At 36.1% G+C, this 14801-nt stretch overlaps 1 protein-coding gene across 6 annotated transcripts in view; it reads right to left on the reverse strand.

The window, feature by feature from the left end:
- KCNIP4 (potassium voltage-gated channel interacting protein 4) overlaps positions 1-14801 on the reverse strand; it is a 384348-nt gene that overhangs the window by 341630 nt on the left and 27917 nt on the right. The window contains exon 1 of one of the 6 annotated variants that reach the window (XM_021554436.4): positions 622-764. The exons of 4 other annotated variants lie outside the window; for them this stretch is intronic. The gene's annotated coding sequence lies outside the window, so the exon portion shown is untranslated. Of the gene's footprint in view, positions 1-200; positions 404-621; positions 765-14801 lie in introns of those variants that run through there. One more of the 6 variants, XM_021554441.4, reaches the window with a different exon arrangement.

The following is a 14801-nucleotide window of genomic DNA, read 5'->3' on the forward strand; positions in this document are numbered from 1 at the left end:
ATTCCTAGTATTAATTAAGTGGAATTAGTGTATTAATATTCCTTTGGTTTTAGTTATTTATCTGGAACATTAATGTATTTGTAAAATATACAGATGGAGTAAAATCAGATTTTATCTAATATTTTTAAAACACTGATTTTAACTTAAATGACAAAAAATATGTAATATCGCTAGATGGCAAATAAATATTTACCTCTTACCTTAGTCAGTTGTTTAGTTAAAGGAAATAATGTAATCCTCTATGCATGAACCTATTATCCTTCCTATCTTAGCTTGCCTGACATCAGTGTCATAGAGGAGAGCTGCATTCCTCTAGCTGTTACTGAAAGACAGCTGCTCTAGCCAGAAAAGATGAATAGTTGGGATTCTGTGCTGCCTTAATGCCACTGTCACTCAAATGCAGAAAAGCAGCTGAGCCACTTAAAGCCAGTTGTACGCTTGGGGACCATTTCTCTACACCACCTCATTCACAGAGGCAGACCAATAAATTTCCACACGGCATTATTTTTCTTTGCAGACTGACACTTGGAAGAAGCCAGAGGCCGTTTGCAGCAACCAGCACTAGGACTAGGACCTAACCAGAGCTCTGCTCAGGGCTGCAAGGAAAGGAAAGGAACCTACCCAGCGTCCCAGGACTTTGGTGCCACTCCAAGGTCACGCAGGAGCCCCCAGCAGCATTCCTGCTTGCTCTTCAGCGAGCTCCAGCCGGAGACACCGAGGGGATGAGAGCTGCTGGGGCCAGACCCAGCCTGCCAGCCGCAGCAGCCCACTGCCAAGCAGCCACAGGCTGCACCAGGGGAGCCTCTGATTACAAACAGAGCTGTGCCCAGCCTGTGGCAGACACCAAAGTGACCCTTTTTCATTCCACTCTTTTCTTCCTAACACACATTGTGCATCTAACAAGATTAAACATGATTTCTAAAGACAATAGGTAGGAAGGAGTCAAAGGAAAAAAAAAAACTGGCACTGTACACACCAGAGTTTGGCACACAAAGCTGACTTTTCAATTGTAAACCTACTGTTTCCTAAAGAAAGCAAGCACAATGGAACACAGCACCTCACCACCTTCACTTCCATCAGGAGCTCCTACTGATTATACAAAACAATCAAAGGATGCAAAGGAACAAGTATCCACTTTCTGCAATTTATCTTTTATAAAATCCTGGAACTCAAAGTTTTTTTAATCAGTCAGCTTCCCTTTGAGCTGAATTAATCTTCACGCCAATTACATACATTTGCAACTTTTATGTTCATGAAGTTTCCTGTGGACATTTGACCTAGAGCTGAAGTATGCTGCTGTTTGCAAAATGTTACGCACAAAACCCCATACCTATCTATAAGAACCAGAGGCATCTCAGGTCTATCCACAGAGGCAAGAACAATAATTCCACCTGTGGAAACAGCCTATCAATCAGCCTATCAAAAAAGCTGTCAGTAAATTCTGTCCATAACAACAGAGAAGCATTTGCCTTAACAACCAATTTTTAGGCTGCCAAAGTAAAGGGGAGCACTTCCACTCAGATTCACATCTAGGAATATATTTCAGGCCCACTACTATTTAGAACTGAACAACCCTTGAATTTGCACTGTTGGAACAATGCTTGCTGGAAAAGGTCCTCTGAGTCCTTTAGCATGACACAGCACTCCAGACATGGCTGTATTCCCATCACAAATCACTACCAAAGTAAGCTGAATTTCAATATGATAACAGAGTTTCTGAAACTTCAGCAGAAAAACTTCTTCCAATTTAAGCATATTTCACAGGACTTTTATATCTTTCAAAAGTGGCATTCTGAAAATCAATGTAAATTTTAAATTTGGGTTTACTGTGCTAAGAAATACATTTTCACCACACAATATTCAGTCTAGATTTCCAGATGATTACTGGAACAGAATTTTGATTTGCAAGAACAAAGCATGAGTATTAGTTATTACACAGAAATAATAGCTCTTTTTAAAAGAGAATGCTCTTAACTATTCCTACATCCCATTTTTGAATGAAATTAATGTACTCTAGAAACTAGAGTTCATCCTTTAGAACACTGGATGTTTTCTTCTGATCAGTCTGTGCAAGACATCTGCAGAAAGTCATTCATCTTCTCTGGTGGAACACATCTACATTGCTCCTGTCCAGTGCAAGGAGAAAACCAATCCTATGTCCATGAGCACTGGAATATAGCACCTTGTAGTATAGCTCCAAACAGCTGAAACTCGAAAATGTTAACATAATTCAAGTTCAATTTTTCTGGATATAAGCCCTCAGAGAAACTGTCTGCCCATGTAACAGTCAGCTATAAAATCCTTGATGCTCCAGCTCAAAGGCCAGCTCTCACAACACATTGCCATACTTCCCAGAGGGCCTCATCTCAGAGATAATTAATCCACAGAGAGTGTGAATGGGGAACCAGACACAGGAGAAGAGAGAAGCCTCTGGGAGAATGATTCCCATGGTGGGATAATAAACACAAATCTGTACTTCCTAGACATGGAGCAACTGTTCACATGCAATGGGAGAGGGCTATTGGATATACTTCGACACAACAAAGTCTTCAGGAGGTACAAGAATACAGAGGAGTTTTGCCAGAGATGGGATGTGTAAATGCAGAAATTCAATAACACTATTCAAGAGGGAATGGAGAGGTAGAATCCTTACTGAAATCTTCAGGGCTTTCTTCAGTGCACCTGAAAAACATGCCTTATTTGCCACAGATTTGAAGATATTCATGAGAGATAAACCTCTAAAAGGATGTACTTTTTCTAAAACTGATTCAGAAGATGTCGAGATGTTCAGATTTCACTGTATCTATCTGTTTCCTTACTTCAAACCTTAATCAAGTCCATAGCAATTTTCTTCTACAACAGAAGTATACATGAAAAACTTCTGTGTCATATTAATCATCATGCTATAATTTTGTAGTGAGTTTAAAATAAGCTTAAACTCTAGAACACTAAATTTCAAGATACCACTGAATTTTTTCAAACTAATTATGCTGTACTTCATATAATCGTAATAATGATTTAGAAAAGGAATTAACATCAGGCTTCTGAAGCTGTTCATTTGATTTACCTCCTTCTGTTCAGATTGTGGACTCTGACTTTTGAGGAAAGAAAATGGATTGACAGTGAATTCCACATTTACAAACCCAAGGACTGTAAAACTATATTACACACAATGTTAGAGGAAAAACTGGTCATATTGGAAGCAACACGAGAAAAGCATGTGTGAAAAATGTATCAATCCGGGCTGCACAGGATCCTTCCTTTCTCAAAATAGTTAATCTCAAAAGTTAATTATTTCATAATTTAGGTGAAACAAAAAAGGAATTTAAAGAGCACTCAGAGAGCCTCAGCAACTTCAGGATCTGGGAATGGGGAGATCCTTCAATTGGGAGTGAATAGTGAAACAGGTCAGAAGGAAAATAAACTGACCTATGCACTAGTGGGAGTACCAGCAACAAGACAAAAGTGGAGCAAATAAGCTGCAAATACCTTTGGTCTGAGCCCTTACATGTACTGCAGCAGTGACCAAGACCATAAACTCTTCTGGAGCACATGCAAGTTAGGAAAATGCCAGCTGTTTACTGCAGCTGTAACAGTGCACAGAGACGGGGACTGCCTAAACAAAGCAGTTCATTATTTCATGTTATTGGATTTTATCTGTAATCAATTGCACCCAAAAGTAAAGCTGGGTTTTTTGTAATTTTTTTATTTCCTATTGATGGTTAAATAACTATTTTTATGAGTGATCTAAATCATACAGGCTAAAAACTCCAGAGAGTCACAAGATGATGAATCATATAAGGTCTGCATGATGCCACATAGCTACAGATATTTTGAGCAATACTTATTTGAACTACAAGGAAATGTCTTCTAGCCATGTGTAAGTGGACATGGGTGTATGAAGGTTGTATTAATATTGCTTGATCAGATTTGATCCTTGGAAAAATGAAATTGAACTTTACATGGAATCATGGAAAACTGTATAATTCTTCCCTCAATAATGAAATAGCATCTTGAAAGAGCAGAGGCATCATTATAGACTAAGAAATATCTCAGGAATATTGAATATTCCAGATGAAACAGTCAAAACTGGCACCTATATGGAATTTGGGAGGAATCTTTACAGAACTGTCTAGTTGCTTTAGCTGACTACTCTAGCACAAGTACTTCAAGAACTTTCACTGATGATTGTAAAGAAATTGTTGAAGTTCAACAAAACTAGATTAAACCAGGGATGTCTGCTGAAAACTTTGGGCCACTAGAGATTACAGCTATAAATTGTGAAATGAATACTGAAAAATAGGGCAAGCTTACAGAATCCAGTTCTGCATGAATGTGTGGGTGACTGCTGACATATTAAGGAATATTACAATGAGATGCTTCAGAGAAAAAGCAGGGCTTGCTTTGATTTTGTTTTTCTCAGCAGGGGCAAGTTTCAATAGTATTTTATGATACCTGGTTTTGGTAGATAAAGGAAAGGATTTGTGAGTGGAAAGCAAAATTTCATTCTCTTTCTGTAGAATAAAAAATGGAACAGAAAAAGATATCAGCAAAAATTTATCAGTTATTTATTTACCCCTGCTGTATATTGCTCTTGGATTAACTTGAACTTCATTTACATATTTTTATCCTTTTCATCATCTGGTTGTCTATTTATAGGGAAAAAAATTAAAAAAGCAGTTGGATAAATACCAGGTAACAAAAGCTTCCTGATGCTTCAGTATTGACTAAAATTTGACACTACTTTTGCCAAACACTACTTTTGCCAAAAGAAAACAGGTAAATTTTAATTTTTCTAGAACATAGGGAAAGGCTGAGCAGTGCTAGTCTCTCTGGAAACTGTGGGAGGCACTTGAAAATACTACACAAGTATAGGGGAAATATTTCTGGCTTTTTTCTCATCTCATAGAGGTCATCATCTTTCATCTAGAAAATGTCTATAGGTCTTGCCTGTTCGTGCACGGTGAATCTCTGTATTGTAAATGAGGAGACAAGAAAAAAATAGGAATAGCGAGGCAGACTGCTCCAGAATTCTTTTGGTTTTTTTAACTCTGAACATTTTTCTGGGGCAACACATGTTAATAATTGATTTCTGGTTGTATTCAGGACTTCAGGTTTAGAAGGAAAACATCTGTGTCCACACACATTATCACAGAGTGCTGTGTGGGTCACAGAACACCTGGTGATACCTGCAACAATGAACTGACTGCATCAAGAACAATGAGCAACAACCAGAGCAAACATTGCTGGGTGGGAATTCCAAAGAACTCCTTCGCTGTGCAGAGGAATTTCATAACGAGCCCTCTTGGTGTTATAGATATATAGGGTTGAGCTCTCTCAGTAGCCAAACTAATCTGAGAGAAAAGTTTTGCCTCCCTTCAGATCATGGTGATACAAGACATGACAATGACTGTGATATGAGCAGAAAGGATTTTAATGTCAATCCATTGTTAATGGTGATTAAAACATTCCTGCTTGCTATTACCAATTCTCCAGAGTGCATATGTCTACTCCCCTTGGTTAAAGTGGCAGGCAGTTTTAGATTTTCAGTGTTAATAAGTATTTCTTAGCAAAGAGAAACAATCTATATACTGATGAAAAATCAGAGATTTTTAGCTGCCCAGAATAAGCTTTCTTGTCAATATGTCAAAGGCTAAATTCCTACAGGGCTTGTTTCAGGTACGGAGTAACATTTCATTTTCCAAAATTATAGGAGGAAATTGGATTAATGAGCAAGGACAAAATGGATATGCAAGTCCTAAGAAGTTTTTTAGTTATTTCTAAAAGTTTTTTCATAGGTAACTTAGTAAATTTGAAAAATTGCATGCCATTGCTATGAAAGGCAATGACTCTTAGATTTTTTTCTTTTTTTAACTATTCAGCAAAATCACATAACTGAGAAGACTCCCTGGGTTGGGCACTCCAAAGCTGTAAAGGTCCATCCTCTGCCACTGAGAGGAACTCAGGCAGAGTGAGGTCAGAGAGACAACTCGAGTAAGGCAAACATGCCAGGAATGATCCATTTTCTTTGTGAGAATGGTCTGTTCTGATACTTTAAAAGGGTAGCAATCTACTAGAAAATGCTATCAATGTCATAGCTCATGCAGAATTAATGAGTCTATTAGATTGTTTAAATTCCTAATCTTAGAGTCACAGGATGAATATACCCAAGACCATATGACTCCATACAAATAGATACTTTTTTTCCTATGTCTGTATATTATCATGCTTCAACAAGAAAAACTCCTATTTTAAAAGTTTGAAAACTGAAACAGATGAGAATAAAGCTTTATGAGACTTATGCAATATTATGATTTCTGTACCAGAAGTAGTATCATAAGAGTAAAACTTTGGGAAGGAGGGACAAAAAGTAGAGGAAATTTACACAAGTAGATTATTGGATTAAATTCTGTAAACTGATGGAAATGCCAGCAAATTCTAAAGAGAAAGTTCCACTACAATTTATTGGAAATTATTTGCTCTTTGTTTAAATTTTTATTTTCACAGGTTTTACAAATAACCATATTTATCAGTAGCAGTATTAATCATATTTTATGCTTTACAGTAATGATAGAATTATAAACACTGTTCTATAATATATAAGGTATATGCTTTGCATTATAACAAGTAAGAGGTATTCATTTATAAACTGGTCTAGAGCTTATTACATAGACTAGATACACACCCTTCCTGCAACTGCCTTTACTTCATTTATGACTCTGCATCTATTGTGCTCAAAAACATTTACATAAATAGCAGAAGACTCCCAGTTAACTCATAACTATCACTAGTCTATTTCAGATGATCACAGCTTCGGAAAATGCTTCATTTTGCCTTTGCTCAAGCTCCTAACTAGCCCAATATTTGTAAAAATATCCCTAAAAACAAACTAGAATTTCCTTTCTCTGTGCATCTTTATCATTTACATATCATTTATACCTAAAGAAACATGAAAAAAAACTGTCCATCCTTATTTTGTGGCACGATTTCCAAAAAGCAGTAAGAATAAATTTGTCCAGGAAACATGAATAATCATTCTTTTTTCCACAGATCACCCAGTACAGGACAGAGAAACTATGTTCAAGTCTCACATACCCATTTAACTAATTTTTTATAATGCCATGTAAACCTCACAGGGATTGTGACTTATTTGTGAACATCTAAGTAGTTTGGGAAGCAGTGAAAAACACTTGCTATTAGCACAGCACTGGTAACCAAAAGGGCTCATTACCATCAACTCCTATTGCAAAAAAAAGCTGCTTATCAGAGACTGACCTGCAGATGGGGCAGCACTAACAAGTGAAGCTAATTGAACAGCATATCCATGACCCATTTTTTTACCTCCTTGTATATATAAACAATTTATTAGTAGAATCTGAAATTATTATTTTTACAGTATGCTCTTCTTAATGTAAGGTATTTTGAGACATAAACAGCTTAGAATAAGAAAATACTATAATAAATCGTCAAATCTAATAACAATAATAAATTTATAAAATTACTTCCTTACTTCTAGAAAGCAATCGCCATTGCTGTCTTTTATTCACTGAAGAAGAGGAACAAAATCTGAATTATTTTAGATGCTATAATGCCTTGTTGATACGCACAGTCCTTTAAGTGGTTAAAAAGGGAGAGGAAAAGGGGTGCAGCTGAGCAACCAATGGACAAGCTGAAATGAGAAGCTTCTGAAAACGTATTTGCCCATGGGAAGTATTTATCCATTGCCAGGATCCATCCCCATACAAGCCACCAATTGTCAGTGTCAGTGCTTGGCACCGACCAACTGTGGATGGGAACTGACTGTCACTCTTAGTTTATTCTCTTACTGTAAGACTTTCATACCTTCTCTATGTGAGTTCTCATAGGCAGCTCCTCACAGCATTAACTCCTTTTCTCTTTCTTCCACATGGCTGGCCGACTTCTTTCTGTCCCTATCACAACTGCCTAACCCTCCCTGTCCCTTGCAGCACATACTAACCCTTCCTGTCCCTAACATGAACACCTAACCCTTCCTGTCCCTAGCAGCACATACTAACCCTTCCTGTCCCTTGCACAACCATCTGACCCATTCTGTCCCTAATATGAATGCCTGACCCTTACTGGCCCTTGCACAAGCACCTGACCCTTGCTTTTCACAGCAGCACAGCAAACTGACTTCAGCTCTCTTCTCAAGGAGCAGACCCACTCTTTTATAACACCCATCCTTACTGGACACAGTTGTGACCTGTTAAGGGCTGGGCTGTTCCTGCTCTTTGGTAATTAGCAGATCTGCAACTCCTCAGGGACAAGATTGCGTCCAGCGTTATCTCTATTCTACAATCCATCCTCCCACAATCCATAAGATGATCACTGAAGAAGGAACTCAAGGAAATAGAAAAATGCTTCTGCACAATGTGCTTGGGAAGAGAAGGCAAAAAGGTCTGATATTTCATTTTAGTTTTGAATAAAATTCATTATAAACCGGGATAAGTTTTATGATTTCATATTTCAGTAGAACATAACTCATATACATTTCCTCCAAAAAGACATAGAAGCCTCATTTACCAGGGATATATACATTGCTTGGAGACAGTATCCATGAATCAGTATGAACATATTTGTCACTTGGATCCGTGATGAAGTATCAGCTAAACTTTTAAATGATCTTCCATATTCAGACAAAACAATGCAGACTGGATACAAACCTGCATTTTTAGGCTGATACATAATGTTGCACTAAGTAAAATCACATTGAAAATTATAATCTCATTAACTTCATGCTTATTACTTTAGGCTTAGAAAAATAATGATAAACATCTCAAAGAAAATGAAATAGAAGGTAAAAGACAAGGTATTTCCAGATAGAATTTAAAACTGTATTTATTTGAATATACATGCAAAGACAACAAAATTATGAAGAAGATGAAATAAAAGTACTAGAAATTTCTGAATTTTAATACAGGCTTTTATATGTTCTTATAACATTTTTTTTTTTTGCAAATAATTTATATTTTCCTATATACAAACAGCCTCAAAGATTGAACAGAGGTTGAGAGAATATAAATTCAGAATATAATCAGCTGCACTATATTGAATTCACAATATTTTGTGATATGCTGAGTATTTCCAGATCTTACAGTGGATAGGAGGGTCATGTAGTGTCCAGCTATTTCCAAAATCATACTCAGGTGATTATCAAACACTGAAAAATTATCGATTTCATCTTTTTTCCATCTATGATTTCTTCCTCAATGGTCCTGGAGTGAGTCCAAAAACGATAGCAGATTGAAATTCACATTGTGGTAAGATGAGAGGAACTTGGGAAACAAAAAAAGTGCTGGCAAGCAAGGAAGTTATTTATTATTTAAAAATGTAATAGAAGGAGCCTTTTTATGCAATTTTTGGGTGACTACATTCTATATATGGTATTTAATCACATTACCATTTAGTAAGTTCAATTACTAAGTGACATGTTTTTGCTGTCTCATGTCAATAATTTACCTGAATTATTTCATCTGTTAACAGATAGCAAGTTAAAACTGTCTCTTCAGAAACATGCAGTAGCTTTCTCTGCTTCCAGAGTTGTCCAGCAATGTTTAGCCTTCACTACATTAGACAATATGAACAGTGGTCAAATATAGTTGCATGTGCCATGGCCATTAAGAAAAGCATTACAGTTGTTTTTAAGTATCTACAGGCCAAACTGATCAATACTTGCAATTAAGGTTCAAACTGAACCAGCATCAGGTAGGCTGAGTGCCCCCACCACTAACCATTTGGGCCAACCATAGAATTTAAAATTATTACTTTATAAAGATTTAGTGTGTGTTGTGAATGTATGTGACAGCAGTAGGAACTTCTAAATGCTTGGTCTAACAGGAGAGAACAATAAGGCAATTAGAAAAAATTCTAGATGTAGTGTCTTTTGTGGCTGCAGTTTCTCAGAGAAAATTAACAGAAAACACACAAAATGAGATACCAAACAAATAAAACTATATTAAAAGAGATGGCTTTAGTCAGTAATTAGCACACAGAATATCAACAACTACAGACCCTTTAATAGCCAGGTTCTAGCTATTGATTTTCTACAAGAGCCTAATGATCCTTATGTGCACTAAATGTGTGGATAAAACTGTGCCATAGGAGCTCCTCATCAATTTATTAATCCCCATCTCCAAAACACACATAAGAATATTCTTTAAGTACAGAAACACTGCCTTACATACTTATGTAAGTGCACACTTACACACTTATATAAATGCACTTATACACTTTCATACTTCTAGCCACCTAAAATTTCCTCCAGGGCACAGGGTAACCAAATTGTACATCAAAGACTATCTACAGTTGACAGCACTTTCCAGAATTCCCAAAACTGGAATACCTGAGAGCATTTTCTTCCTCAAAATAATCCTGAAATATTGAATCAGGACTTTTCATTACAGAAAGAACTTTATCAGCATGGGCCTTAATCCAGTGATACATTTAAATAAGATCATGTCAGGGAAAAGCTGATTATTGTATAGGTTGGGGGAAAAAAACCCAGCTTTTTAAAGTGGTTTAGCCGGCCAACTCTATTTAAAATTAAAAGATTGTTATTCATGAGTATTCAAGGCATGGTGCTACCTTTGACTATGTACTGTTAATCTTTGTTAAATGCCTGTCCAGGTAGAGCAATGACAGTGTATTTACAGTTACAGTGAAATCCTCAAAGGGAACAGTGCTACACAGTATTCAGAAATTACAGAAGCAGATTCATCAACAGCATGCTTTATTCTAACACTTCCAGATGACAGAAAGCATTCTGCAAACTTCCACCACTACCTGTCAGAAAATCAAAGTTGTCACTTCCTAGTGAACTAGTAAACTCTCAGGAATCTCCATATTGTGGTGTTACTGCAGAGTAGTACTGCAGGAAAGAAATAGAAAAGCTGTAATTTAATAGTCTCAAACTTTTTCCATGCAGCAGATTACATATAAATTGGAAGACGTATCTGAAAAACAACTAAAAGCCTCATTTTTGTTAAATGAGAGAAAACTCAAGTATTTCTCATAGTTAATGAACAAGAACTATCATTTCTCATTTTCCTCTTCTGGCAAATACATACATAAAACAAACTCACATGTACAAAAAGTGAGTCTGGAGTTAGATTTTGCTAAAAAAGGATGAAAAAACCATGAAATTTCATGTATTTCTATAGTGCTTATGAAGGCAGCATAACTGGAGACTGTTCATCTTGGATGAATTATAATAAACCTTATATTCAGTAACTGCACATTTTGACAGCTCAGTAGCAGACACTTAGTTTTTTATAAACCCAAGCAGCCTGAGAAGATACCAGGGAGTTATACCTGTTACCTCTCTTAGACATGGGTATTTTTCTGTGTCTTCTCAATCATGTGACATAAAGATGACTGACACAGTACCTTAGCTACATGCTCTGTTGTCACTAGTGTGATCCATGGTAGGGGCTTGGAACTAGATGATCTAGTTCTGTTCCAAATCAGGCCATTCAGATATTCTATGACATCCACCAGCTTTCATGGCTTTCAGCTATGTCTCTGGCCATTAAGTTTTACTGTGTCATAGGTAAGATGTTATTAAACATGAGTGGTAGGGATCACTCATTAATGAGAGCAGATCTATGAATGGAGAAGGAACTGGCTCTTGGTCCAACTTGTCAATTATTTTATCAGCAATTTAAAAGATGCTACTAAATGCTGATATGGACAAATGCAAAGACTGATGAGTAAATAACCAGAGGACGTTTTATTGTTATAGGATAAACTTAGCAATTTTTTTTTTTTTCAGCACAATGCAAAACCACATTTATAAGAGCAAAAAACTTTATCTTTGCTCTAACACAAAAACCCCTCAACCCCTCAGATGAGCATTCTGGTTTAGAGTGCAAACGTCCAAAGACACCAGAAAACAGAGGAGTAACTTCAAAGAATGACTGCAAAGTAAAGGGAGTAAAGGGATTACTACATCTCTGTGAAGACACTCGTCAGTGGCAAAGAGATCTGACTATGGAAGACTTTTCAGGCTGAGGAACATGAAGCAATTATGATTGAAAAGCTATAAACTCAACCTAGACAAATCTGGAAAACAAGATAAAATTTTAAATTAAATGTGTGTGTGGGATCCCTTTACTGGTTCATTTTGTTAAAAACAATAATCATATTTGAAATACAAATCATGATCCAATTCCTATGAAAAGACCTCTGCCTGAGAAAGGTCAGTTTAGAAGATTACTCTGGATTTAAAAAATGCTCCTTTTTGCAGATTAAAGGAAAGAGCACTATATTGCTCTCCCCTCATTTCACAGGTTGTTTACAAAGTAACCTTCATCATCATAAAAAGCTGCAAATATAGGTGTAAAAACAGGAATATAGAATACAGCTCTATCTAGCAAATCTATCAGATTTTCTGGCAATTTCAAGAGGTTACAACAATGCTTCTAACACCACCTAAATTCTAGCAGGTGAGTTCAAGATTAATCAGTTTCTTTAAGATGAAGTCATTTTTCTGCATTTTTCTATGTTATTCTTCAGCATAGAAGACTGTGTGAGCTCCATACATATCTAAATGTAATCAGATGATTATAATTTAGCACTATGTTAAATGCCAAGTTATTAAAATATATGAATAATTGAAGGGATTCCTAATGGAATAGTTACAATAACGTTCTTTAGTATATCCCTATTTTCATAGCTTTAGGCAATATCAAGTGGTTCAAATTAATAAATCATTTCATAGATTACATGATTTCCTAGGACCTACAGTTCAGCCCTTGAAGCTATTGGTTAGGAAGGAAGCCATAAACAGTGCAAATAATAATGAGATTTTTGACCTTCCACTGTCATGTAAATTGATGTGTGCCTGGCATTGGACAACTTCATATCTAAACTCAAAAGCTTTCAGCTTTGTCATTGTCCCCATCTTGTAATTGGATGTGTTAACTCTAAAAGGGACTAAAAGCAAAAGCAGGGAACAGGTTAGGAAGAAATGAATATTCTTTTTCCAAAAATATACACACACTGAATTCCTGTAAAATAAAATATATTAAATACTTTTCAGGAAATGAAATACTACATGATGGCAATTAATGTATAGAGAACTATAATACAGGTTATTCCCCTGTACCCAGCTTTTCAGATTGTAAAATCAAGTCAAATAAATGAGAAATAGACATTCACACCAGTTATTTGACTTTTTTGTTTCAAACTTTGCCTCTGAAATTCTGATTTTTTTCTTTCTTTTCCATTATCAATTCTGTGTATATTCTATGACTTCTAAATATATTCCATTATTTTCTGAGTGAGCATCCCAGGTACTCATTTCTGGCAGTACCAAGTACCTGGGGTCCATCAGCTGAAATACTGTGATTCTCACACTTTGGTAAAGCCACTTCTGTCATATACTGTGTAATGGTCAAGCAAAACAATGCTAATTTATCTTTTGCAATGATGACTAAGCAAATTTTAACTGTAGAGTTTAGCAAGCTATACAGAGTTGGTTAGGCACCATTATTGTCCCATACTACAGATCAGAAAACCAGAGATCAAATTATGTGACTAACTTAGAAATATCACCAGACTTGGAGGGACAACAGCAAGCCAAGAAAAATTATAAATATGTGCATTAATAGTAATAAAAAAGCAGGTCCTACAAGGTGTGCCCCATGGTCCTGACAGCAGCACTCGGTGTGCATGTTCAGGCCAGTGAGGATGTCTGAAACACCAGCAGTGATGCCACACACTGACACCAACAGGCCATGGGGATACTGCTGCACTCTGCAGTACAATGCAGTGATGTCTATCTATCTGTGTGTATTAAACAATAACACAAAAATCGTTGCAATACAAAAAGGAAAATGAAACTTAAAGAAACTCCTGACTGTGATTCTGTAATGAGGAATGCAGATTGAAATGAGTACAGGAAAGAGATGGAGAAGGAAGGGGAAAGGAGAAAAAACATTGCTGAATTAGGATCGCCCATACCATTCCTTTTTTTTTTTTTTTTTAATGAAAATTCAATTTGCAAGGCAATACCAATGCTGAAAATGAGAGCTACAGTTTCAGGACACATGGAATTATCAAATTTCTTTTTTAATTTCCCCATATAGAAACATTGATAAATGGGAACACTACCAGTCCATGTAAGTAATATGATAGTTGTCCCACAATGCCCCAAACTCTTCTTCTGTCATTGCTTATCATCCAAGAAGATAAATACTAAAGGTTCAGCATGTATTTTGAGATATTAACATTTTGCAGAAGGATGAAAGTGTGATTTAGCATCCAGATGCTTCTCACAGACTTAATTCTGTATCACATTAGTATTGCTAAGTATTCTGTGAAGTCCTGATTACTTAGGATAGTTAAGTATCATGGCATTTACTATAATAATTTGATAATTATCACAAACAAATTCCAATTTAGGTGATTGTGACTTTCCTATATTTTTTTGACAATCCATGAAAACTATATTGTAGCACATCATGAGGATGTTTTCAAATAACCATCACACATCCAAGGGGAGAGGTTGTTACTTAAAACCTGTATAGTGATACCAAAAAGCAAGATTTTATGACATCTGAACTTCCAGCACAGTATGAAAAACATTGCAACTCAGTTGATCTTCATGAGATAGCACATTAATTTTCATCTTACCACTCTAATACATACTACTTTCTACTAATTCAAAATGGTCAAATTAATCTAAAAAGAAGAAATGCTTGCACTACTGAATAATCTCCAGACTTGCTAAATTCCTGTCAAAATAATTAATGTTCTCATTTTCATTTTAAATGATACAT

This window comes from Lonchura striata, chromosome 4, assembly GCF_050655825.1.
Source record: "Lonchura striata isolate lonStrDom1 chromosome 4, ASM5065582v1, whole genome shotgun sequence".
NCBI classification, from domain to species: domain Eukaryota; kingdom Metazoa; phylum Chordata; class Aves; order Passeriformes; family Estrildidae; genus Lonchura; species Lonchura striata.